This window comes from Sorex araneus, chromosome 2, assembly GCF_027595985.1.
Source record: "Sorex araneus isolate mSorAra2 chromosome 2, mSorAra2.pri, whole genome shotgun sequence".
In the NCBI taxonomy this organism is placed as follows: Eukaryota; Metazoa; Chordata; class Mammalia; order Eulipotyphla; family Soricidae; genus Sorex; species Sorex araneus.
The window spans coordinates 375,877,418-375,903,904 of NC_073303.1; the positions used below are offsets into that span (position 1 = coordinate 375,877,418).

General features: G+C 56.7%; 1 protein-coding gene and 1 long non-coding RNA gene across 5 annotated transcripts in view; one reads left to right on the forward strand and one right to left on the reverse strand.

The window, feature by feature from the left end:
* Window positions 1-7,716: 7,716 nt before the first annotated feature.
* Window positions 7,717-14,676, reverse strand: LOC129402061 (uncharacterized). Of its 3 annotated transcripts, none has more exons than XR_008628530.1 (5): window positions 14,594-14,676; window positions 13,905-14,000; window positions 12,320-12,717; window positions 11,744-12,152; window positions 7,717-8,498 (listed from the first exon to the last, which is right to left on the reverse strand). It is a non-coding gene; the product is annotated as an uncharacterized LOC129402061 (long non-coding RNA). The 3 variants fall into 3 exon arrangements; XR_008628529.1 differs by adding an exon at window positions 14,185-14,404 and having other exon boundaries at window positions 11,744-12,717; window positions 14,594-14,675; XR_008628528.1 differs by having other exon boundaries at window positions 11,744-12,717.
* A 978-nt stretch (window positions 14,677-15,654) lies between these two features.
* SOCS6 (suppressor of cytokine signaling 6) overlaps window positions 15,655-26,487 on the forward strand; it is a 29,281-nt gene continuing 18,448 nt past the window's right edge. For both annotated transcript variants that reach the window (XM_055126643.1, XM_055126644.1), the window contains exons 1-2: window positions 15,655-15,782; window positions 16,693-17,007. The gene's annotated coding sequence lies outside the window, so the exon portion shown is untranslated. The remainder of the gene's footprint in view (window positions 15,783-16,692; window positions 17,008-26,487) is intronic.

Consider the following 26,487-nt stretch of genomic DNA (forward strand, 5'->3'; position numbering starts at 1 on the left):
AAACTCAGAGAATTACTAATATTTTCTCATTTAAAATGTTCTATATTCCCACTGAGCTCTGATTATGGATACATTTTGCAGAGTGTGAAAAAACAATGAAAGACAATAAGCATAATTAAAATCTTAAAGCCTTACATTTATGTTTTTTTTGTGCATTGTAGTGTCACAAATTTTAACAAGTTCTCTTAATTTTAAGGGTTTGAAACTTTCTAGAGAAAAAAAAGATGACCTTGGTCTTCTTTTCCAAAGCTGCTTTTAAAATATTAAGATTAAAAAAATTAAGATTAGTTGATAACACTGGTTGTTATGCTTATTAAATAACATATCTTCATTATTAGCTTTATGAGATGTTTCAGAGGGCTATACATGCATCTGGCAAAAAGAAGAGGAAGTAGCTAACAGGAACCAACAAAAAAGATCCATCAGTCATTTCAGGGCAGACAATTTAAAAAATAAATTGGTCTGAATTAAAATCTTAGCATGCAGTTATGCTATGAATTGAAAAGCCACACAATAGTGTCAACATGACATTACCTCATAAAATGAAAATAGAAGCCAAAAAATACCCAATGACTATCTTTGTTTTGACCCAGAACATGAAAGCTGTGTTTCTGGCGCTAGATTTTCCTAGACCTAAAACAATAGCCATCTTTGTCTCTGAGCTCATGTTGGAGAATCAGTCCGTAAGGCAATACCCGAAGTTTCTCTTGTGCGTTGCATGTGAGTGTCAAGAGATGCTGAAGAAAACCAACAGATTAAGAGACACTGATATGATTTAGTGTTGGTATTAAGATATTAGGACACTTAACAAGCGACCATCCATCACTGAGGTTTGGGGAATTGAAAGTGAATCTATAAATAACCTTAATATGGACTACAATACTGGGTATCTGATCCAAGACTAACAGTGTGCTTCATATTATCACAGAATGTGAAAGCACCGTTTAATTGCTACAGAACAGAAAATATTAAGAGACAACTTATATTAATCCAAAAGAGATTTTAAAATCAATCCTATTTATAAAAGTATAATTCAATTACTTTGTTTTTCTGAAAAGGAAATTACCACTCTACCTTTAGTTTATCTGCATCTAAACACTATTTGATAATTTTCATCCTCAATTGAAGCACCAGTCTTCTCCCAAATAGCTAATATTTGTCACATTAAGCAAGGAATAAAATACAATAAATAATTTCTTCCTTCTTTCTATATTAAAAATTGAGCATCTATGCTTATTCTTCGATGATTTAAAAAACTCAAAAATAATCACTATGGTTTTGGCATTATTGCCTATAATGCTAGTCCTTATTTTCCAAAGTTATGGAATATCTACACAATACAATACACTACACACAAGGGACCCAGCCCTGGCAGCCGACCTCCACTACCCAACTGCCGCCATGCTCCAGCCCACTTTCCGGATCACGCGGGCACAAAGCGGCTGTGTGACACATAAGACACTTCCTACCCACTTTCCATAATCACCACACCATATTTGATGGAGTTCAGACAGTAGGCAACAAATCATAGAGAGTAATATATATTATTTATATTACTCTATTGGAGAGTATATATATATATACACATATATATGTGTATATATATATATGTTATTACTCTATTGGCTGGAGCGATAGCATAGCCGGCAAGCTACCCATGATGTATTTGATATGCCAAAACCAGTAACAATTCTCACAATGTTACTGGTGCCCGCTCGAGCAAATCGATGAGCAAAGGGATGACAGTGATACAGTGATACAGATCTATATCTATATCTATATTTATATCTATACCTATATCTATATCTATATCTATATCCATATATATATCTATATCTATATCTTGGAGAGACCGGCAAGCTACTGAGAGTATCTCGCCTGCACAGGCAGAGCCTGGCAAGCTACCCATGGCATATTCAATATGCCAAAAACAGTAACAATAGGTCTCATTCCCCTGGCCCTTCAGAGCCTCCAATTGTTGGGAAAGACGAGTAAGGAGAGGCTGCTAAAATCTCAGGGCTGGGAGGAATAGAGACTTTACTGGTGCCCTCTCAAGTAAATCAATGAACAACAGGATGACAGTGACAGTGATGGGATATCTACAATATCAATGAAATACCTTTGTTGTAAACTACACCAAATTGATTTGCCGTGTAAAGTTTGCTGTAAATTCATCTGACCTTCCTTTGAAGTTATTCATCCTCACTCTGCCCCTCTTCTCCTCTAAGCCGGCTTAATGACAAGTTTAGCCCCGCTCAGGAAATCATGCCCAAACTTTTCATCTATTCATAGTCAACTTCTCAAGACGATAGAGTTGGTGGAATGGAACGCTGTCCAGGGCTGCTCCAATTGTTTTAAAAATAAACGTAGTTTATCTAAAATAAGCATGGTGCCAATATATATTTTTTATTTATAAATTTTTTTTAAACTAGAAGGAAGCCCTGACCTTAGTTTCTCTGATGGTCTAACCTCAACAGAACCCACTGTTCTCTCGGACTGCTGAGTCCCACTGTGGATGGCATCTAATGAAATTAAATGTTGCTTGTTCTCATCCACAGGGAGGTCCTTAGTGAAGCCTCAGGAAGGATTTTATAAAGAAAGTCACTCTTGGGGGGCTGGGGCAATAGCACAGCGGGGAGGGCGTTTGCCTTGCATGTGGCCGACCCAGGTTCGATTCCCAGCATCCCATATGGTCCCCTGAGCATGGCCAGGGGTGGTTCCTGAGTGCAGAGCCAGGAGTGGCCCCTGTGCATCGCCGAGTGTGACCTAAAAAGAAAGGGAAAAAAAAGAAAGTCACTCTCGGGCCAGAGTGAGTACGGGAGTAGGGCCTGGCCTTGCCGCAGCCGACCAGCTTCGATCCCCTGAGCCCCACCAGGAGTGATCTCTGGGTGCAGAGCCAGGAATAGGTGCTAAGCACCGCTGAGTATGACAAAAAAAAAAGTTCACTCTTTGGTGGTTACATTAAGTAGTATTTTCTGATCTGGCTTTGAAGTATGATGTTTTCAAATAATTACTATGCTTCACTCAGTTAATTTAACAAATTTACAAATTAATTACAATTTTATCTCCTTCCAGTCCTTTTTGATATATAAAGGCACTTACACTTATTGTAAATTGATATGCAGGCCATGTTCATTATCTTTATGAGAATAAACTTTTCTCTTTGTTAGCGTACAAATATTTGGGCATAACCCAGACTAGCATATAATCCATAAAAGCAAAGACAGCTATAGAAAAGGAAGCTCCAACTAAATGTTTTCTTAATGAATAATTGTTAATGTCTGTCACGTTTTCATATCAGGTCTAAATGTCAGGCAATAAATTTACTCACATCAAAGAATAAACTCCCAAAAAAGAAAAACGTAAGAGTGAAGTTATTTCTACAATATGGAAAAAAACTAAAATCCTTTTTTTCAAACACACACAAAGGGCATAGGTGACATGAAAATGAGTTGCAGCCTAGGATAAATTCATGGAACATTTTTTTTTGTGTGTTTCCAGTGAATGCCACAATCAGAAACGAGCTCAGGTGAAAGTTTTTATTGAACCAGCGAAAGGCGGCTTTTAACTTCCTCTGTTAAATTAAACACCAGAAGGGAGAAGTTTGCTTTCTAGGAGGATCTAAAGAATAGATAACATCTACTTAGACATTCATCATCCAAAAAGGAGGAAAAAAAAGAAAAATGAGATTAATACAGATAAAGAAAATGCATGGGGTCATTGAATCTTGGTTATCTTTGTGAAATACTTTTACAGAGTCTAATAAACATCACACAATACTTTGCAAACTAAACATATTTTTACGAAACCTAATAATCATCACACAATACTCTGTCAAGGAGTGAAAGTAGCTGATAGGAATCTTAGTTTCACTTTCAGACCCTAACCTCTGAGAGCGCCCAAAACAGGCTCTGGGTGACATCAGTTCATGATGCTCTCTAGGAGAATATGATTTCAGTGTAGTTGCTAAGATTTTTTTTTTTGATTCTCAACCATTCTAAAGAATGATGGATTGATTTTTGTGGTGCAAGGTTTGAACCCAGGTTATACAAGCTAAAGCTGAGAAACATCTTTTCCCAAACGAAAATTCAAACAATTTAAAGATCTCTATAAATATTTTAATAACTTAAATATTTCTCTTTAAATTATTTTTAGTTGAATCACCATGAGATAGAGCATTACAAAGCTGTTCATGATTGGGTTTCAGTCCTACAATGTTCCAACACCGTCCCTCCACCTGTGTACATGTCCTAGCACCGGTGACCCCAGTTTCCCTCCCACCCTCTCTCTCTCTCTCCTCTCTCCTCTCTCTCTCTCCACTCTCTCTCTCTCTCTCCTCTCTCTCTGCTCTCCCTCTTCCCCTTCCTCCCTCTCTCCACTCTTTCCTCTCTCTCTCCTCCTCTCTCTCTCTCTCTCTCTCTCCCCCCCTCTCTTTCTCTCTCCCTCATTTTAGGCCTTATACTTTGCAGTACAGATGCTGAAAGGTTGTCAGGTATATCCCTTGACCTACTTCCAACACTCAGTTCTTGTCCAACTCAGGTTGTCACCAAGGACCCTCCTCAGTCATTGCTAAGCTAATTTGGCTGGTAACGAGGCTCAGTGGTGCTGGTAAAGAAGGAAGAGAAATCACAGAGGATTGGGACAGCTCGTGTCCCCGTGTCTCAAGGGAACAACCTGGAGAGTGTCTCTCCCTTCTTTCTCAAACCAGCCCCGGCCCAGGATAAGTATTGACCTTTTTTTTTTTTGCTTTTTGGGTCACACCTGGCTCTGCACTCAGGAATCACTCCTGGCGGTGCTCAGGGGACCATATGGGATGCTGGGAACCGAACCCGGGTCTGCCGCGTGCAAGGCAAACGCCCTCCCCGCTGTGCTATTGCCCCAGCCCAGGATAAGTATTGACCTTGCGCCATCAGCCTGGCTAGGGGGTGCCAGCGTGCCTGGTGCTTGACGTTCAGACTGAAGGCTCAAGAGCAGGAAGGGAAGATGGGGGGAGACGGAGCCGCTGAAGGGAAGCTGGACCCCAGGGGGGCACACGCCAGCGCCCACCAGGGCGGAGCCGGACGCGCATCCCTTCTAACGTTGTTAAGGACGAGGAGCCGTGCTGGGGAACTGTTTGTCCTCGAGCTAAACATTCACCTGCCGGCCTCCCTCCCTCCCTCAGGGAAGTCGGAGGAGGGCCTGGAGGTGACAGACAGGCTGTTCCCAAGCTGAGTCAACACGGGTGACACCAGGCAGGAGCTAGATGCGGTCTGGCCCTGACTGGAAATAGCCGTGTGCGTCCCAGGCACTGGCCCGTCCAGCCGAGTGCCCGGGGCTTCTGCACAGCTCCTCAGCAACATGGCCCCAGCAGACGCCGAATCCCACCGTGTCAGGGCGAGGGGACATCAACCAACCAAGAGTGGAGGCCAGCTAACAGGGGAGCTGGACACAGGACCCCCGGGGGAATCAGGAAGCCCAGGGAAGGGGCAACAGAGGGCTCCGGAGGGAACCGCAAGCAGGAGGCCTTGGGGCCCAGGGGTGGCCTGGCCCGGCCTGAGACAGAAAGGCTCTGGGGCCATTGTCTTGGGGAATGGACAGCGAGGCAAGGACCCCGCGCTCTGGGCTCCACGCCTCACCTCACGCCGTTTCCTCGTGCACGGAGGGGCAGGAGGGCAGAGGGGCTGGTCTGGGCGGCCCTGGAGGGCAGAGCCCCCAGACCAAGCAGGGGCCAGAGAAAGGTGAGACGAACGGGACTGGAAACCAGGAAGAGGCAGACAGCCCGCGGGGGCTGCTCAAGCCAGGTGGCACCCGCTGGGCACCCGGATCCGCACAGGCAGAGGCCGGTCCCTCTCCCCAGGGGCTCAGGGCACAGAGCCAAGGTCCCCAGCTCAGCTGGGCCACCTGGCATGAGCCACTTGCTCACAGGGCCAGCGGCTTGGGGGCCTGGGGGTCAGGCTGCAGTGTCTGGGGACACCTGGGACCCCCTCAGACCCCCTCAGAGCAGCTGGGAGAAGACCAGGTGGCACCAGCCGGGGCATCTGTGTGCGCCTCCCCCCCCCCCCCCCCCCCCCCCCGCCCCAGCTGTCAACCCGGCCCCCAAGGTGTTTTGTTTGAAAAACGTTCCTGCTGGGTTGAAGACAGCGTGACAGCAGGGCGCTGGCCAGCTGGGCTTTGATCCCCCAGTACACAAAGGTGCCACCGGGGGCGACTGATCCCTGAGCACAGCTGGGTGCGGCCCACGTTGAAAGAAAACACTTTGATTGAAGTAAAACTGCATCAGAGCATCGTATGGCTTTCAGATGTACATAAAGATAAGATGTTTTGAATGTAAAATGTGTTAGTGCGGATTTAAGGGCCCATATCTGGGCCTCTGTGTGGGGTGAGGGTCAAACTAGGGTCAGCTGCGGGCCCTTAAGCAACTCAATACTCTGTTATCTCTGACCCAAACGCGCAAAGTTTTGAGTGGTATTTGCATATCCTGCAGAAGAAATTCCAGGCTAATCATAAGAAGCCAGTAAAAAAATACAGTGTTGGAATTTTAAATATATATACAAAACAACTGGGGCTGGAGTGATAGCACAGTGGGTAGGGCGTTTGCCTTGCACATGGCCGACCTGGGTTCGATTCCCAGCATCCCATATGGTCCCCCAAGCACCACCAGGAGTAATTCCTGAGTGCAGAGCCAGGAATAACCCCTGTGCATTACTGGGTGTGACCCAAAAAACAAAACAAACAACCAAAAAATGACAAATTTACTAACTTCTGATGTAAGACACTCAAAGGGATTCACGTGATTATGGAGGACCTTTGAAGTCTGCTTAATTTCAAAGAAAATTAAAACTCAAGTAAAATATTTTGAGACAGTGGGTCAAACTAAATGGATAGCATTAATGTTAAAATGTTTAATTAATGCATTACTGGAAATTAGCTGTTATTTAATCCCGCATTTATTTCTGTTAGTTATACTCGGTGGTTTTCTTTGAAAAGAACAAGGTACGCTAAAGTATAGTAATGAAGAAATAATAACTAAGTTTGAGGAAACAATGCATTCTTTTTCACATAAATGTCTGGGTTTTCTGTTTCTTCATAGCTGCTTTCAAAATATTTTTGTATGTATGAAGTTGAGGACTTGAGTTGTCAGTATGATAAGACACAAGAACAAGGACAGCTAGAGAGAGAAAGAGAGAGAGAGAGAGAGAGAGAGAGAGAGAGAGAGAGAGAGAGAGAGAGAGAGAGAGAGAGAGGAGAGATTAGCTCTCCTTCCATTCACCTATCTAGGAGGCTGCCTGTTTCTCTTTTTTTTCAAAATTTTTATTAGAGAATCACTGTGAGGTACAGTTACAAACTTATGAACTTTCGTGTTTGCATTTCACTCATACAGTGATCGTTACCCATCCCTCCACCAGTGCCCATTCTCCTCCACCAATGATCCCAGTATCCCTCCCACCACCCCTGCCCCACCCCCCACCACCCCACCCTGCCTCTGCGGCAGGGCATTCCCCTTTGTTCTCTCTCCTTTTGGGTGTCCGTAGTTTGCAACAGAGGTACAAGGCCGCCTGTTTCTGGAGCCTGAGAGATGCAGCGAGTAGGTGCTAAGCCAGCCCGAGTTCGATCCCTAGTACCCCATATGACCCGCCATGCCTGCCAGCAGTGATCCCTGAGCACAGAACCAGGAGTCAGCTCTGAGCACTGCAGGATGTGGCTCGAAAACCCCAAATAACAACAACAAAAACAACAATAAAAAAAAGGAAAAAAATTTTATTTATATTTTGCTCTTTGAGTCACACCCAGTGATGCTCAGGGGTCACTCCTGGCTCATGCACTCAGGAATTACTCCTGGCAGTGCTTGGGGGACCCTATGGGATGCTGGGGATCAAACCCGGGTCGGCCACATGCAAGGCGAATACCCTCCCCACTGTGCTATTGCTCCAGCCCTTACTTAGTTTACCTTTCTTGCAAACATCGACCCTGTTTCTAGCAGAATTCAGGGAGCTCCCGGTCACTCTGTCTGTCGCAGAGAGGGGAGTCTGTGGAAGAGGCTTACATCCCACCAGGAAGGGCGTTCTCGGAGCCCCAGCGCTGGCTGAGGGCTACTTTCTGCTCCTTGTGGGAAAGAATTCCAGTTCGTGCTTCCACTCTTGAGCTAACGAGAGGAACTGCATTCCCTGGTAGTTTCTAGAACATTCCTTCTCCGGTTCCCAAGGTGAACGTTTGCCACGGACACTTGATAATAGTGCGTACTTGCAGATATGTTTTTGGCTCCACATCAGCAGGATTCCTCGTATCAAGGAAGACCCCTGAGCAGGCAGGAGGCCGGGCCTGGGAGGGCAGGGGTTGGCCAGAAGGAGGTGTGAGGTGTTTCTCTCCGTGCTCTCAGTACAGGAGCCCCCGGGGCCTGAAGCGCCGCTCCCCGCTGAGCCGGGAATGGGGTCTGGCTGAAGCATCTCCTTCCTGCAGGCTGCCTCAAACCTCCATACGGATGCTCACGGGCCTTTCCACGGAGGCAGGGTCTTTCCAGGCTTTATAAAATCAATATAAAATACATTTATACAAATATGCTTATACATTTATTTATATTTATATGTAATATATTTATTTATATTTATATGTAATATATTTATGTATTATATATTTATATAAAAATTTATACAAAATGATAATTTTGTTATAATTTGCCCTGCGGGCAGAAAGCAAGACAGCACCCATGGGTCCCCCTTAACAGGACCATCTGGAGAGCGGGGCCTTGTCTCAAGGTACGAAGAGTGCGCGCACGCTCACACAGACACACAGACACACAGACACACAGACACACAGACACACAGACACACAGACACACACCCCTTAAGCAGCTCTTCAGAAGAATTTAAAAGCTCGCTCAGCTCTGGCTGTTCCCAACTGGGTGGAGGGAGGGGGGCTGTGTCTGCTCCCTCCCCAGACAGCTCTGCACCCCTGCGGTAGGAAAGATCTTCCTCAGGGTGCTGACGCGGGACCTGAGAAACGGAGGCAGGCCTGAGAGGGAGCCTCGGGACTCGGAGCAGGGGGAGACTGAGGCCACTCGAGGCCGGGATGAGACCCGGAGACGGGCAGGCCAGGTGGGTTCCGGAGGGGTTTCCTGACTTCGACGGGCAGATGCTGATGGAGACGGGAAGAGGTTCGGGCCCCGGGAACAGCCGAGGCGAGAGGGAGAGCAGGGGCAGAGGCAGGCAGGGGAGGCGGCAGCCGGCGAGGCTCTCGGCGGACAGTGAGGAGCAGTGGCGTGAGGCCAGAGGGGGCCACCGAGCAGGAAAGCAGCCCCCGGTTTACGCTCCGGGCAGAAGGCGGGTGGGACTCAGCCCTCGTGACCTGCGCGGGGCGCGATCATCGGTGCCACAGCATCTCTACATCCCTCCGGCCCGCCGGTGGGGCCCGCCAGTGGGCGCTCACCCAGCAGGACTCAGCCCAGTCCTGGAGGATGGACGGTGTGGGCAGAGGGTCCCAGGTGAGGCGGCCTCCCGGCCTCTCCCATGGTGATGTGGGCTGCCGCCCTGGGATGCCCTGAGCTCGGCTTTTGTGGCGCATGCCCCCAGGGTGTGTCCAGCCACCTGCCCTCCCCTCCCTCGTGCCCCCCTCCCTGATGCCCCCCTCCCCCAGAGCACTCCCGTCTCTCCCGGCACAAGACCCCGTCATGCCCCTGCCATGCCTCTGCAGAGAGCCCATCCTCAACAAACTCCTATTCTTCTTAAATTTTTAAAAAAAATTTATTTCCCCCTTACACATCATATAAGCACTGCAGATTACAAAGTTGTTAACAATGATTTGTTACGGACAGTCAATGTTCCAGCACCAATCTCACCACCGTTACTCCCGACTTTCCCGACCACCCCTTAAGCCTGCCCCGTAGCAGGCCCTCAGTGATTTACATTGCTTGCTATTATTTGCCAAAAGAATAATTTTTAAAATGTTTCCTAACATGAAAGTTGGTGGAGACTGCCGTACCTCACTGTGGAGCCACTGAGCCCTGGGATGTCACGGTTAAGCCTACTGTGTTTGTACTGCATCGAGATCGGTTGCCTTCCCCATTACACCCCACCCAATCCGCTGGGCTGCTCCTGGCTTGTCACTGTTGTAGTCTGAGATGTCACGTGGCCACGCATGCAGTCACGAGTCCAAATTTATTAGTGGGGTGAGACAGCTGGAGTTAAATACTTAGCCGGGTGGCAGCTTCAGGGCGCGTGCGTCACCGTGGGGGCTTCTGGACGGGCAGGGAGATGGAGGAGGTGGCCCGTCCTGGCTCTGTGAAAGCCTGGAGATTTCAGTCACAAAACCAGTAGATCTGCATTTTCCAATAGATTGATTTTTGGAATGAGGCTCAAGTGGAGTGGGGTCCGGCCAGGGGCAAGGCGGGGACTGTGGAGTGTGGGGGTTCTCGGCTGCCGGGGCTCTGTTTTGGCGGTGCTGCAAGGTCCCATTCTGAGCAGCAGGGAAAGAACATCATCTAGGGGAGTGAGCTAGACAGCGCTCCCTAGAGGAGGCAGGCAGGACAGCAGGAGGCGAAAGGGTTGACTTCCGCCCTCTGGGGAGCTCTGTCCTGATGCTCAGAGGGGACCCGGGACATGGAGGATGTGTCTGCAATGCCAGGACTCAGCCAGGAGCCTGCCTGCTGGATCCCATTCTACTGCTCCCCGATTTTTTTAAATTAAATTATTCAATAAATTAAAGAGATTGTGCTAAAAGGTTTGTTTTGTAACTTTCCATTCCCCGTGAAGCTGAATATATTTGTGGCCAATTTGTTTATTTTTTTAAATTTCTTTTAAAAATAATTTTTAATGAATCACCAGATACAGTTACAGACTTACAAACTTTCGTGATTATGTTTCAGTCATCCAATGATTGAGTACCCATCCCTCCACCCATGCCCATTCTCTACCACCAATGTTCCCAGTAGCCCTCCCGTTATCCCCACCCTATCCACCCCCCACCTCTGTGGCAGGCACACTTCCTTTTCCTCTCTCTCTTTTTGGGTGCTATGGTCTGCATTACAAGTAGTAAGTGGCCACCATGTTTGGTTTATAGTCTACTTTCAGCACACATCTTACTGCCCAGTTTTCTCAAGGGCACGACTCCCATCCCCTTCGGAGAGGGGCAAGTGTTTGATATTGGAAATCAACTCAAAGGTAGGGCCTGGCAATTCTAGTCCTGACTTAGCTCCTTTGAACGTTAGCACAGGGGCGTGATCTCGGAGATGCCTTCCTCTTCTGTAAAATGGAAATGTCCAACTGTTTTCTCATCTGCTCTGAGTGTGCTGAGGACCAGGGAAGGTCCTTCTAGGTTATTCCTCTCAGGTCCTCGAAGAGAATGAAATTTATTTTATTTTATTTGGTTTTTGGGTCACACCTAGTGCCAGCAGTGCTCAGGAGACCATTTGGGGTGCCGGCTGTACGCTGGCCCCCAGGACAAACTTTCTTAGGGATCCCTGACATCACCTGCTTTTGTTTATCTTGGGGCCACACCCAGTGTTGCTCAGGGCTTCCTCCCGGCAGGCTCGGAGACCATATGCGGTGACCAGGGAAGGTCCCTCCCTACCCAGCGTACGACCACCCCGCCCAACCTCACCATCACTGAGAAAGTTGCTCTACCAGACAGGCTTGTGGTTGCCGGCAGCAGGTCTGAAGACCTCGAGCCACACGGTGCCTTAGCAGGCTTGGTCCCAAGGGCTGGGCCCAGGTGCCTGGTTCAGACACTGCAAGGGGAGGGTCTGGCTCCTTTCTTCCCGCTTCTCACTCACCCTCCATCTCTGTGCTGCTTGTTTAAGCGCCGGCGTCTTGCTCAAAAATCCAGCCAGTGGTTTCAGCCTTGGATGGATCTCTCGGTCCTCTGGGTGCAGGCAAAGGGAACATGTCCCAGAGGCGGAGGGTCAAAGGCAACCCGGGGCAGCTGCGAGGGCGGGATGTGTCTACAGCCAAGGGGCGCTGGAATTCGGTCAGGTGTGGAGACTCAGATGGTCTGTCTGCACCCAGGAGTCGCTATACCAGAGATCTTGCTGCCTTAATCTCATCACCGCCAGCGAGACAGCAGAGGGAGAAGGGGCTCGCCCTGCACGTGGCCCGCCCTGGCTTGATCTTAGCCCTCATGTAGTCCCCTGAGCAGAGTCAGGGGTGGCCTCTGGGGCACTGCAGGCAGTGGCCCAACTCTAGCTGCAAAAACACACGATTTATCACACACACACACACACACACACATATATATATAAATATAATATATATATATATGTTTTGCAGTTAAGAGCTCAGATTCTAGAGTTGTAGGAATCTCAGACTAAGTCTCTGCTCCAAGGACCTGTATGGCTTGCGGAGCTACTTACTATTCAGTACACAAGAGGCGTGAGTTTCCTCATCTGTAACTGGGGGATGGTGAGAAGTCTGATCCTATACAGAGACTATTGTGCCGGTGAAAGGGAATGCACATGTAACGCCTGGCCCATGAGAGATACGTCACCCAATACTACCAACAATCACTGGCATCGCCAACTTCAATGGATTTTTTGCTTTCCTTGAGGAGCCTTCACAACCTCTTCCATCTTTGATGCACGCAGAAACTCTGGTTACCACCAGGCAGTTGGGTGAAGGGCACACACCGCTGACAACTGCCCCGTGAGGCCAGTACCACTCAGGGGAACTCAGAGTCAGGGCCGGGGCTGCTCTGCCCACCGCTTGCCTTATCATCAGGCTGGGGGCCTCACGGCGTATCCCAGCAGCTCTCCTGCAGGAGAGAAGGGAGTGTGGGAAGATGCCCAGGCTCAGTGCTCAGGGGCCACAGGTGGAGGTGACAGTAGAACCAGGGTCAGCCACACGCAAGGCAGGTGCCTTAACCCCTGCACTCTCTACCCCACTAGTGGGCCTCTGCATGCAGGGGGCTATGCTGGCTGTGCTCAGGGGTCACTCTTGGTAGTGGTAGGGGCTCAGGGAATCACATGGGGTTCCCGAGACTGAGCCCAGGCCCACCGCATACAAGGCGCAGCCTCACCTTGTACTGTGTGTCTGGTTGGAAATTGTGCCTTATCATTATTTTTGAATGCTGGCACACTGCCATCAGCCCCGCCCTCTCTAGGCATTCTCTCTCTTTTTTTTTTTTTTGCTTTTTGGGTCACACCCAGCGATGCTCAGGGGTTACTCCTGGCAGTGCTTGGGGGACCATATGGGATGCCGGGGCTCAAACTCGGGTCGGCCGCGTGCAAGGCAAACGCCCTACCCGCTGTGCTATCGCTCCGGCCCCTAGGCATTCTCTTTCAGGGCACATTCACTGCGATACTTAGGAATGAAGTTGCACTGCAAACAAGTTAGTAACAGCAGAGGTTTGCTCACTGAAGGAAAAGCTGTGATGCACCACACTTACATGTTTGAGGCAGCGGGGCGAGCGATTCGTAGGAATTAGCACATACTGCTTGAATTTTGTTTGGTTTTTGATTTGGGGCCAGTCCTGGAGGTACTCAGGGATCTCTCCTAATGCGCTTGGGGGACCATATGGGATGCCAGGGCCGGAGCCCCGGTCAGCAGAGTGCAAGGCAAATGCTCTCTCCAGTCCCTCTGCTTGATTCTCCTTTTTAAGTAACAGTTTTTACGGATATACTCATAGGATCACTGTATCACTGTCATCCCCTTGCTCGTTGTTCATCAATTTGCTCGAGTGGGCACCAGTAATGTCTCCATTGTGAGACTTGTTACTGCTTTTTGGCATATCAAACACGCCACGGGTAGCTTGCCAGGCCCTGCATGGGGAGATACTCTCAGTACCTTGCCGGGCTCTCGGAGAGGGGCGGAGGATCCAACCCGGGTCGGCCACATGCAAGGCAAACGCCCTACCCGCTGTGCTATCCCTCCAGCCCATATATACTCATAGTACAGATAAAAATTCATTGCTGAACCACTCTAAGACTTTCCCCTCCCTACCTGCTTGGTTTCCACTTTCCAAAGGTCCGCACTGCCTGGGGCTCGGGGTGCGACTCTAACGCACAGGCGCGAGGCCCTGGCGTTCCCAAATGCGTGCTGAAAAATAAAATCAACACGGTTTCCTGGGCTTAGACAGGAGTGATCCCTGAGCACAGGGCCAGGAGGAAGCCCACAAACAAAAAGCAAACAAAGAAAATCAATCTGCTGTCTCTATTTTCCCTTAGGAGGAAGTTGAGCCCATTTCTAAAGAAAGAAGTTACGCAACTCTGCATCGCCCCACCTTGGAACCCCATCCCGCTTAGCACAGGGAACCGGTCCAGCCCCTGAACAAACGCCACCGGCACGCAGTGTTCAAGGAGACGGCTTGAAACAAGGAGTCGGGTTTTTAAAAGCACTTTCGGTGACGAAGCCGGGGCGGGCCGTCCTGGGGCTCCCCTCCCCGCGGGGACCGGCCGGGGGTCACCGCAGCGGGCTCGGGGGGCCTGTCGAGCGCCCAGGTCCTGCAGACAGAGGCAGGCAAGGGCTGGGCCACAGGCTCGGGCAGAGCCGCGCCCCGCGGGACCCCAAACCTCCCGTCCGGACCCCACCAGCTCCACTCCGCGAGCACAGCGCCCCCGCCCCCAAGCGATGACGACCCCGATGACCCCCGCTACCCTTTTCGACAGTTCCCTGCCCCCACCCCAGCTCACACATCAACTCCCACCAGCTCAGGACGCCCCCGAATCCCAATCATCCGCGTCCCAGGCCGTCCCCCAGCACGTGACGTTGCCCCCACGCTCCCGACCACACCGTCTCTCCTCCCCAGCCACTTTCAGGCCCCGCCCCCGATCACTCCCCGCCTATCACGCTCACAGCCGCTTCTCACGCCCCGCCCCCAATCACGCCCCGCCTATCACGCGCACAGTGGCCCCACAAGCCCCGCCCTCTGACACGCCCCGCCTACACGTCACAGCCGCTCCTCACTCTCACACCACGCCCCTACGCTGCCGTCACGGCCCCGCGTTTACAGCAGCTTCTCGGCCCCGCCTCCGATCACGCCCCGCCTCCTACGTTCACAGCCGCTCCTAGGCCACGCCCCTGGCTCTCACACCACGCCCCTCACGCTCACGTCACCCCCGCCACAGCTTTTTGGTCCCTCCCACAATTACGCCCCGCCCCTCACGCTGACGCTCCGCGGTGCGCGCTGACCCCCTGCTGCCCCGGCCCGGCCGGCCCGGCGCTGACGCCCCGCCCCCGTGATGACGCCCCGACCCTCACGCCGGCGCCCCGCCCCTCACGCTGACGCTAACCGCTCACGCTGGGGCCCCGGCCGGTCCACCTGGTCCCCGCGCTGACTCCCCGCCCCCGCGCTGGCGTCCCGCCGCTCACGCTGATGTCCCGCCTACGCGTGGACGCCCCGCCCCTCACGCTGATGCCCCGCCCCGCGAGGACGCCCCGCCCCCACGCGCACTCCCCGCCCCGCTTTGCCACTGCTCCGCACACGCTGGCGCCCCAGCCCCGTGCGGACACCCCCGTCCCCGAGCAAGCGGGAACCCGGCCTCCACGCAGAAAGAAACCCCGGCCCCGCGCGGAGGAGAAGCCCCGCCCCTCACGCGGACGCCCCGCCCCGCGCGGACGCCCCGCCCCTCGAGGAAGCCCCGCCCCGCGCGGGCGCCCCGCCCTTCACGTTGCCGCCGCCCCGCGCACGCCGGCGCCCCGCCCGCCGGCCCGCCCGGCCCGCCCCCCGCGCTCACGGCCGCCTGCGCCGCGGGCCGAGTGGTGGGCGCGGCGGCCGGCCGGGCTGGTCGCAGGCGCTGCCGCTCGGGCGAGGCGGCCCTCGTGCAGGCGGCGGGGCCGGCCGCGCCCCGGGAGCGCCGGCGGGGAGCGGAGCGGCCGCGGGTGAGCGAGGGGCCGGCGGCGCGTGCCGGGGGGGGGGCGCGGCGGGCGGGGGCGCGGGCGGCGGCGGCGCGGGCCGGGGGCGCGGGGCCGGGGCCGGGGCCTGCTTCCGCCCTGCCCGCCCCGCCGCCGCCCGGCCCGCCCGCCCGCGCCGCCGCCTTTGTTGCCCGCCGCGCGCGGGAGGCGCCGGGGCCCGCGCGGCCTGCGCGCCCGCCCGGCCCGGCGCCGGGACCCGCGGCAAGTTGGCGGCGGCGCGGGCGGGCCCCTCGGGGCCAACTTCCCCGGAGTTGGCGCGCGCCCACCCCCGGGGGCCGCCAGCCCCGCGCGCGCTCGCCGCCCCGCCGGGGACGCCCGGCCTGGCCCCCCGCCCGCACCCCTCCCCGCACCCCTCCCTGCACCCCTCCTGCACGCCACCCCGACCCGCCGGGAAGGCCCCCCGCGCTGCGCCCGCGCTCACCGTCCTGCGGGGCCCCGGGGGCCACTCGCCCACCTGGCTGGGGCGCCTGTCGGGTGGCCCGTCCCTGCTGCCGGCCTTGGGGCGCCTCCCCGAGCCTCCCCGACGGTGCTCCCGGGGCCACTCCTGCGGGCCGGGGTGCAGAGGTGGGCGCTCGGCCGCGCACCTGCCGGGCTGCGCTCTCTCCCCCTCTCCCCTGCCCCGCACACTTTCACTCTGTCCCTTTCTCCCTCTCTCGCACTCTCTGCGCCTTATCCGTCCTCCTCCTAGTCCCCCTCTTCTCTCTCCGTCTCTCCCTGCTTCTCCCCCCCCAGCCCCTCTACCCCTCCTTAGGCTTAGCCCTGAGCCCTCCTCTCTGCACTCCTGGAGGACGCTGGGAGCCCGACGGGGCCTTGCTGGACCTTCCCTGGTGACCGGTGCTGCGTGGTCGCTGCACCGCCTTACAGGAACTCTCCGCAGGTGCCGCGCGGTTGCTGCCTTTCTGCTGGGACCCGCCACCCCGTGACGTGTCTGCGCAGCCGGGCGGGCAGGTGAAGGACTCAGCCAGGAGCGTCCCTCGTCCTTTCGGCTCTGTTCTGCGTGTTGTCTCTCCCGGGGAGCTGAGGAAGACTCGTGTTTCAGTGCTCTCCGCAGCCCTAGCTTCCCCCGCTTCGGAAATGGCCCCAGTGCGTGCTGCCAGTCTCGTCCCGTGACGAAAGGGGAGTCTGCCACCCCACTGTGTCTCGCGGAGTGGACGCAGAGAAAGCCCTGTCCGGGCTGGAGCCGGGCCAGCAGGTGGGTTTGCTCTCCAGGGGATGGCCGCCACTGTCGTTACCGTGTCCCCGAGTCCTCGAGCTTTGGGCCGGAGGCGCACTGTCGTGGCAGCTCCCTTGGGTGACTGTGGTAGTGTCGCCCGCTGGGGGTGACGTTTAGCCCCCGTGGCTCGCGATGTCGGTTCTGTTTGCAGACCGCGGGCGTGGTGGAGGCGTTCGCGCCTTAGGGAAGAGGGCCGCTGTGAGCCCAGGAGCGAGCTCTGCGGCCCTGGGGGTCTCACTCCTCCCGACGGGACCCTCAGGACAGCAGCCCGCAGACAGCCTCCCGGCACTCTTGTCACTCCTGTGGCTGGGCGGAGAGAGACAGTGGAGTCTGATGGGCGCCGTGCGGCCTGCGCGCTCTCCCTGGCTCGCGCCTGCGTGGGGTCTCCCCCGGGGCATCCCAGGGGCTGCCACCGCCGAGACCGGCGTGTGAGGGGAACCGAGCCCCTCGGCCGGCCCTGGCTGAGTGTGGGGTGTGTGCGGGGGCAGGGGGCGCTGATGCGGGCAGCCCGGACTGGCCCCCACTGGAGTGGGGTTAGGGCCGGGGTTGGCGGGTGCAGCGTGACTCGGGGCCCTCGGGAGGGGTTCGGTAGGGCGCGAGTGGCGGAGACGGGGCAGGCGCTTTGGCGGTACCGGGCGGGCCGTGGCCAAGTGGATCCCCTCCCGGCCTGTTTGCACCCGCGAAGTTAAGTGAGGACAGGCTGAGCAGGGGGTCCCTGCGGGGAGTTCCCGGGACCGTGCGGCGTCATGTGTGCCCGAGGCCCCCGCGGGGAGGCCCCCGACCCACACTCCTGGCCTGCAGGATTGCCGACCCCGTCTTCGATGGTGACCTTCCCCCCGCCTCGGAAGCTGGCTCTGGCTCCCCTCCCTGCGCCTTTCCTGCTCGTGGGAAACGCAGTTCTCTGCCCCGCGTGTTCTCAGCTGCTTCTGCCCTCCCCGCCGTTGGGAGCGTGGTCCTGTCTGCCCGACTCTCCAGGCCCCGGCCCGTTCCCAGGCCTTCCCGTCGCGTCCCCGCCCTCCTGGCCTCCGCTCTCCACCCGGGCCCCGCTGCAGCCCCCTTGCGGCCTCGGGGGTTTCCGCCCTCACACCGGTGACGGTGGGCTCTGCTTTTTCCTGGGCTGTCTCTCCCCAGGGGAGGGGTGGTCTGTGCCCTGCCTTGGTTTCCCCAGGAGCCTGGGTCGGGTGGGTAGTGGTTCTCGCCCTCGGAGTGCCACTTTCTGACCCAGACACGCTGTGTAGACCCGGGCACTCTGCTGGGTCTGGCGGGGCTTGTTGGTCCCGATCCGGGAAGACTTGATGCTTGGGTGAGAGCAGCTTTGTTGTGCCCCGCGCAGGTAGCCACGCAGAGACAGCCCCGGGTCCAGCCACGCTCCCCAGGGGCTGGCCAGGAAGTGTCGGGCACTCAGCAGCGTGGAAAGGCCCTGTGCCAGCGCCGTCCCCGGGGCCCCGTAAGGTGAAACCCCAGTCCCCGGGACGCTGGCCGCCCGCCCTCTGCTGGACGGTTGGCAGGAAGGAGGACCGACGGACAGTGAGCCGAGCCAGAGGCCCACGGGCTCGGGTAGCGGCAGGTGAGGGCGGCTGGCTCGGAACGTCAGCCCCGAGCTGACAGGGTCGCCTTAGGACGCGGCGGACGCCCAGATGCCCAACTGGCCTCGCGGTCGGTGTTTCTTAGTAGGGAAGCCGTGGGTGAGAGCCCAGGCACACGAGGAGGGCCGCAGCAGGGGACGTCGTCCCTCCTGGCCGGGCCTCGTCCAGCAGGGGACCCCACCTGCCGTTCTGCGAAGCCTCCGCTCTGCCTTCTTACTGCCGTGATGGGTCGCTCTGTGCTGGGACGGCGCCCGCGTTTTCCTTAGAACAGGACAGGAGAATCCCGCGTGCAGACGTTGCTCTGGGCGGGCTGTCTCGGCCCCCGGAAGCCGACGCCCGGGCGGTCAGGAGGAAGGAAGGAGGAGGACAGGCCCCGGCGGTCACTGTGCAGGTGAGCTCGGGCCCTGCACAGGCTCTGGGGACCTGGTGGCCGCCTGTCCCGCATGCACGTGTGGTGAGCATCTCTGAAGAAGGCGCACGGCACGGCGCCCGGCTCCCCTCAGAGACGCTCCCGTCAGGACCGATGTCAGGAGTCCCAGGGTGCCATCGAGGGTGGCCGAGCTGGCCAGACGTGCTGGGTTCTCTGCTTGCGCTGGCACCGATTCTGGCCACGCTGAGAGCACACCGGGCGGCGGGACAGGGCTCTCACACCGTCTCGGTGAGGGGGCAGTGCCCCAGGTTGCTTTATGTGATTTTCTTTTTATGAATTTTGGTAGTTACAATAATGAAGGGATTTCGAACTACTGCGGAATTTTGGTTTGAAGGAAACGTCCCTTTGATAACAGTCCTACTTGGCTGTGCACGTTGCTTTTGGAATAATACTGTAGCTGTGAGATGGCGCATTTGGGGCGCGTGCCTGGCAGGTACCCCCGGCCCAGGCCCTGTGTCCAGCATCTCCCAGGGCAGCCCTAGAGAGCGTTAGCCGCAGACAGAGCCGTATTAGGGCTCTGGGGGTCTGTCCGTGTCCTGGAAAGTGCTTAGAATTCGGAGGGGTCGTTTATCACTGACCCGCGTCACCCTTGCACAGCTGGCGAGGAGGTGGGGATTGGAGCCGTGTCGGTCAGCCCTGGGCCCCCCCGGCTGCAGAGTGGTGTCCAGCAGGGCCGGCTCTCCTGCCACCCGTGGGGTGTTGCTACCTGCTCCTGGCATGCAGGGGCCCGGGGCGTGCCCTCCAGGGCGAGCCCCGTCCTAGCTGGCTCTTGGGGCGTTCCCGTGCTCGGGGGGAGCTGGGGGCCAAGGGACAGTCTCAGGCCGAGCGGCCGAGCTGGGCGGGGGTCAGAGCCACCCCGACACTTCCGCTGCCGTTGACGGTGCCTTTCGTCCAGCCCCGTGCCTCAGTCGCAGACAGCACCTGGGCTGGCCCGGGGCAGCCCTGGCGCCGCTCAGCCGCACCCAGCAGCTTCCCAGGGTGGCGAGAGGGGCCCCTCGGGTCGGAGCCTGCCGCCTGCTGGGCTCAGGGACGTTGGGGTGAGTGACCGAGTTCCCGGGAGTGCGGGCGGGGCTCCCCGGGCCCCTGGGAGCCAGCCCGCTGTCCCCCGCGGGCAGCTCGCTGCTGCCCCGGGCCCGGGCGTGGCCGTCGGGGCCTTGCTCCCGAGGTCACTGTTCACTGCGTGACTTCTCAACCTCAGGGCCTTGGTCTGTTACCTGAGTCCTGCCCCGTGGCCGGCGCCCGCGTCCCTCCAGGAGCGTCCCGGCAGCCGGCCGCCGTGCTTCTGCCCCGAGAAGGCGCGGCACGGTTTCTCCTCGCGAGTCCCCCGCACTCGCTTTCTTTCCTGGCCGGCTACTGTTCCTGGGTGCCGAGCCCCCCAGGTTGACACCTGCATTCCTGAGTCTGTCTGGAGTCCGGCTCTGTGTTGTCACTCAGACGGCCACGGGGACTTTGTCCCAGTACCCACCCCCCCCCCCCAAGAACCCCTGACCCGCCAGTGCCCCACGGACACCCCGGCCCCCACTGCGTAAACTCAGCTCTCGGAACAGAATCTCCGGTTCTGATGACTTTGACTGTTTGTTGTTCCCTTTCCTTTTTTTTTTTTTTTTTTACTTCATATTTTGGACATCTTCCTCTTTTTTAAAAAAATTTCTCTTAACTGTGGAGGTGGTGACATTTACACGCGAGGGTGTGTAGAGCTAATCTCCTGGGGCACCACAAAATTCTGAAATCAGTGGTAAATTTCAAGTAAGATTTTTTTCAGACACCATCTTTCTTAGGAGTATGTTTTTAAACAGTATGAACGATTCTGTGCTGATACATTTTAAGACTCCTATAGAACAGATTAACCCTATGAACGCAAAATTAGTGAGGATGAAGGGAGTTAAGAAAAATATAAGGGAGGATTTGCATAGGCCAGTAGGAGCAAAAATGTGGGTTTTCTCCCACGGAGAGGGACTGTGGTTCTGTGCTAGGGAATGCCGTAGGTACCGCTTAAGTGCCTGCGTTAATAAGTAAAAGACTGTCGTAAAAGTCTCCCTGGGTGTAACAGAAACTGGGATGAGGGGTACGGCATTCGGCGTAGGGAAATGTGAGTCTGTCCCTGCTGATATGTACAGTCCTTAGCTGTTCCTGAATCTAGCCGTGGGCACCTGCCGGTGCCATGAGGAAGTGATGCCACCCTTGGTGCCAGGTGCTGAGAAGCCTGTCTTGCCTCGTAAAGAAGCCCCTGTAATATGCCACTTGCACGACGGGTTTCGTCGCTGTAAACTCCCTGGTGCTGCCTGGAGCTCTGTCCCTCCCGGGCGCCTGTTCTTGGTACGGCGAGACTCGGAGTTTTGGTTGTTCTTTGGCTTCGGGTGGGCCTGGGGGCTGGGTGGGGGGGAGGAGGAAGAATTCCTAATCTCACTCCTGTCTTGGCCCCGGCGGGCCCTTGTCTCTGCTGCCCTTCCCCGCCGGCCCGGGCCTCCCTCTTGCCCGGCCCGCCACACGCTGTCCCCGGCCCTGGCCTCCCTTGCCCTTGCCCTCGACTCAGGAGGTACGGACGGGCGCGGTGGGTCTCGGAGGATCTAACCCAGACGGGTTTGTTTCTTTTGCTTTTGAAGTGAGGTGTGTGTGTGTTAAGGTCTGACTTTGGGGGCAGGCAGCTCCCGTTCTTCTTCACATAAATCACGTTCTCAGGCATCGCTGTCAGGAAGCCCCACCAGTGGCCTGGGGCTTGGTCTCCCGTGGTTGATGGGGGGTGGGAGGGGAGACCAGGGTGGGGCGGGCCGGCGAGGGTCGCAGCCTTACTTCCCTCTAGGGCCCTTGGAAGCCGGTTTGCCCATCTGTGAAGCGTGGTGACTCGGGGTCACTGCCATGGTGTGGCGGGCTGTGCTGAGTAACTTAACGATTCCTGCCCAGTGGGGTGGGGTCTGCCCTGGATCCTGACACACACGTGCTGAGTGTCCTGTGGATGACTTTCTGTATCTCAGGCTGCTTCTCCGAAACGTGTTCTTTGATGTGGTAGAGCAGATGATTTCAGCTGAAAACTTCCGTCCCGTCAGTCGAACTGGGCGAGAAAGAAATCTTTCCTATTCCGTGCGGACTGGTTCAAACCATCGGGAGATTGCTCTGTAAACTGGAACCTTTGCTTTGAAATCTGCAGAGAGGAGTCAGAGCGACTGTTTCTTCCCAGTTAGCTTTATGTCCGTGTGTCTCTGGAAGGTGAAGACACGTCAGGAAACAGCCCACTGTAGTTGAAATCTTACTGAATTCTCGGTCTCCCCGGGTCCCTGGGGGCACGGCTGTGGACCCTTGGCTCGCAGGGCCGAGGCAGCGCTCGGGTGCCACGTGGTGTCACCGCGCTGGAACAGCGTGAAGATTGAAGGGTAAGAGAGCCCCTCCCAGGGGACAGCGGCCTCGTCCCCGCTGAGCAGCAGCCGTGCTCTCTGGCTCTGGTCGGCCAGGACTGTCGGAGCGTCTCTGGGCACCTGCCCTGCTTGGTGGATGCCCGTGAGGTTGATCTCGAGGAGGGGGGAGAATGTTCTGGAAACCCACTGTTTAGCGCACATAGCGCCTGGACGGGCCTAGACCTGCCAGGGGCCTGGAGATAGCACAGTAGTTAGGGCCCGTGCTTGGCGCCTGGGCAGCGCCCCTTCCGCTGGCTCCAGCACTGACCCTCTGGCTCCACTGAGGTGTGACCCCAGGACCCCGACACTGCTTGCGATGACCCCCAGAACAAAGGGCCACGTTGACGTGCGGTATGGGCACGCCTAAACAGGATGTGGGTGGCATGTAGGTGTAAACACACCCTGGTAAGGCCCAGTGAGCGCCGGGGCAGAGCACAGCGGGGAGGGCTTTAGCCTTGCATGAGGCCGACCCAGGTTCGAGCCCTGACAGCCCATATGCTCCCCCGAGCACCGCCAGGAGTAATTCCTGAGTGCGGAGCCAGGAGTTACCCCTGAGCATTGCGGGTGTGACCCAAAAGGCCCCCAATAAAGACTCAGGAGTGAGTATCTTACAGTCGTTCCTAGGAGCTTTCTGAGCGTTTAAATACTGGAGTAAGGAGCATTTGCTCCGTGTTGCGTTTATGAGGCCACAGCAGTGGCTCAGCTGTGAGGCACTGGCCTTGCAGGTGCCCAGCTCGGTCCCACCCCCTGCGTCCTCTGTGGCCCCCGGAGCCCCGCCAGGAGAGATTTCTGAGCACAGAGCCCGGGGTGAGCTCTGAGCCCCCCTGGGTACGGGACACACGCATACCACACACACACACACACACACACACACACACACACACACACACACACACACACACACACACACACACCACGAACAAAGTTTTGAGCAGGTCACAGGGGAAGGGCGCTGAGAAATGCCCCCCTGGAAGTCTCGGTCCCTCAGTCCTTGTCACTGAGTCTCGTGCTCCAGGGCGGGAGCGGAGCAGCAGTGGCCGACCCCCGGGGCCCCTGGGCTGGTGCTGGACAGGGGCGGGCACTGCGGGGCCCGGCTGGAGAGGCCCCTTCACCAGGGAGGGAGACTGGGGGGTCCTCGGGGTCCCGCTGCCCCGGGCCTGCTGGGCACTGGGGTCCTCAGAGGTTTCCTGGCACCCTTGGATCCATTCCTGGTTTATTCCGCTGTGATGCCGGCAGAACTGTCAGGGTCACTGCCCTCGCCTTTAGACTTCCCTGTGCTTGACCCTTTGGGGGTCTGCAGGTTCTCGCGACCACTTTTGTCTGGGGCGACACGTGGCCGAGCCCAGGTATCAGTCCTGGCTCTGAGCTGGGGGGTGTGGCCTGTCGGGGTGTGGCCTGTTGGGGGTGTGGCTTGTCTGGGTGTGGCCTGTCGGGGGCGTGGCCTGTGCTGGGCCGGGCTTTACCGGGAGCCGAGAGGTGTCACAGCAGTTCTGTTCCTGCCGCACGTCTGTGCTGCTGGCATGGTGTTGTCAAGGCAGCGACAGCGGGCAGCCGGGTTGTCCCTGGGTGCCAGCTCGGGGGTGGCCCCACCGGTGATGGGGACCTTAGTTCCCTGGGCAGAGCCGGGCCCAGGGTTGGCCTTGGTGCCAGTGGGGGTGGCCGTGTGGGCGTACAGGTGGCTGGGTTGTGGCTTCCTTGGCGGGGAGCTGCGGTGGGACTGTGAGTGTCAGGGCAGCCTGGGGACCGCAGGGCTTTGGGTGCCGCCTGAGAGGGAGGGAGGGGCTGCTCCAGGTCCTGCTCCAGGTCCTGCTCCTCGAACCCCCCGCCTCAGGAGTGCAGTCGAGCTGACCGCCGCGGGCGACCCTGGCAGGAGCCGCTTCTGTCCCCGTGTCGGAGACACGGTTGATGTGGGCCGGGAGAGGCGAGAAAGGGCCTGTGGACCCAGGCGCCTCGGGTCTCCGGAGGGGCTGCTGCCCCGGGGATCCCAGCCGGGAGCGAGCGGGTGGGCAGGGAGGTCTCTGCAGCTGCCTGCAGAGTCCCGGGGTGGGGGCGGGGGCACACAGGTGTGGGAACACGGATTCCAGCCCTGGGCCTGGAGTCGGAGTCTCCCGCTGAGCTGGAGCCGGGCTCGGGTTCTCCCTGGGTGGGCGTGGGAGGGTGTGTGTGCTGGCAGGGGCGGCAGGGGGGTTGTGAGGGGCAGAGAACTGCAGGGTGAGGGGATGGCGCTTGCCTCAGGAGCTGTCGGCTGGGGTCTGGGGTCGGGGTCTGACTGGGGCCGTGGGGCGGGGGGGATCGGGGAGCGGTCAGCCTGGTCCCGTTAGGATGGCCCCAGTCGGCTTGTTCCTTTCCACACAGTCCCGTTCACCCTGGCCCGTTCAGGATGGTCCCGTCCTGCTCAGCCTGGCCCGTTCAGGATGGTCCCGTCCCGCTCAGCCTGGTCCGTTAAGGATGGTTCATTCATCCTGGTCCCTACAGGATGGTCCCGCTCAGCCTGGCCCGTTCAGGATGGTCCCACTCGGGGCTGTCACCAGTGTGCTGGGGGTTTAGCTTTCTTGCCGGGGTCATCTAGACTTTCTCCCTACTTCGGGCCAGTGTCTGCCTCTGCAGACTCGGTTAAAGCTCAGTGTCGGACTTGAGGAGACTTAACTTTGGGTGGGACAGGAGAGCTCTCTGTTGTTGCATTGTTCTGTTGTTTGGTGGTCCTGGTGTGACTGAGGCCACGGAAAAGCATATTTGTGTTTTCCTTTAACCTGGTGGTTTTGTCCAGCCATTCCTTTGAAAAAGCAGCTTAAGAACAAACATAGCTTCAGACTTTTTTATTTAAAAAAAAAAGTTTGGTGCTGGTTATAGCCTATTTTACAAGTTTAACATCGCAGACACTTTAGAAAGTTTTTTATATGCCACTGACTTTTCTGTATTTCTGATCCAGCTTTCCCCTCTATTCTTTCTCCATAACCGGGACCACACTTTACATGGGATTTTGTTCCCTGTGTTTTTGTTCTTGACACACAAGCAGTCTGAGCTTCCCCCCATTATTTATAACTCCGAATAAATGCTCATTTGCGTAATTCTCTGAAGTGCCATTGTGTAGATCTGCCCGAAGTTTGTTTACGATTCCTATACAGAAATGAGAAGGTTTCTCGCCTTTAATTTTAGACTTTTTACCTCTACGCAATGGCGCCAGGGCCGTCGCTGTATTTTGGTTTTACATTCTCTCGACTTCCCGGGGCAGAGTCCGAACCCCGGGAGGCTGCCGGGACCACGTGCCACATCTGTCCCGAGATGCTCTCCCGGCTGCTGTGTCTGCCTTCTCGCCGCTGGGGACAGCGCCCCTCGGGCCGAGGTTTCGGGGGAGACCTGGGGCTGGGGGAGGGCTGGTGCGGGGCTCTGGCCGTGCCCCGGGTCCCTGAAGCCCCTACATTGGCCGCCTCCGGCACCTCCTGGTTCCCGGATGAGCTGTGGGTTCTGCACCGAGTCTCGGGTGGCTGTGTGGGGCCTGCAGTGCCTGAGCAGGCGGGGCCGGGGGCTCGGGTTAGCGGGGGGGATTCAGGCCGCAGAGGTCCGGCGTGCAGGTGGGCTTGTTTCCCGTCGGTGCCCCCAGAGATCGGCCTGGGGGAGGTGCTGGGAGTGGTGTGGGAGTTGGCCGGGGAGGGGTGGGAGCAGGCGTGGACTCCGTGCTGCTGCCCTGCCCCCCCCTCCCCGCTGCTGCTCTCCCTGGCGGGGGCCGGGCCCAGGGAGGAAAGCAGGTCTCCTGTCCCACTCCTTTTTTAAAAATTTGTTCCTGGGTTTTGGGGTCGCATTTGGAGATGCTCAGGGCTGACTCCTGGTTCTGTGCTCAGGGGTCCCTCCTGGCAGGGCTGGGCGCTCAGGGCCTGCTGGGGGCTGGACCTGAGTCAGCTCCCTGCCCCGGGACCCCCAGCGGCCCTGTGAGAGACCCCCTGTGCGTGTGCGGCCACGCGGCCACGTGGGTGGGCCGTGCCTGCGTTTCGTTGTTCAGCTTGCCTTTCGCAGCCGCTCTCCCTCCCGAGACCCGTTTGTGGGTCTCTGGGTCTCG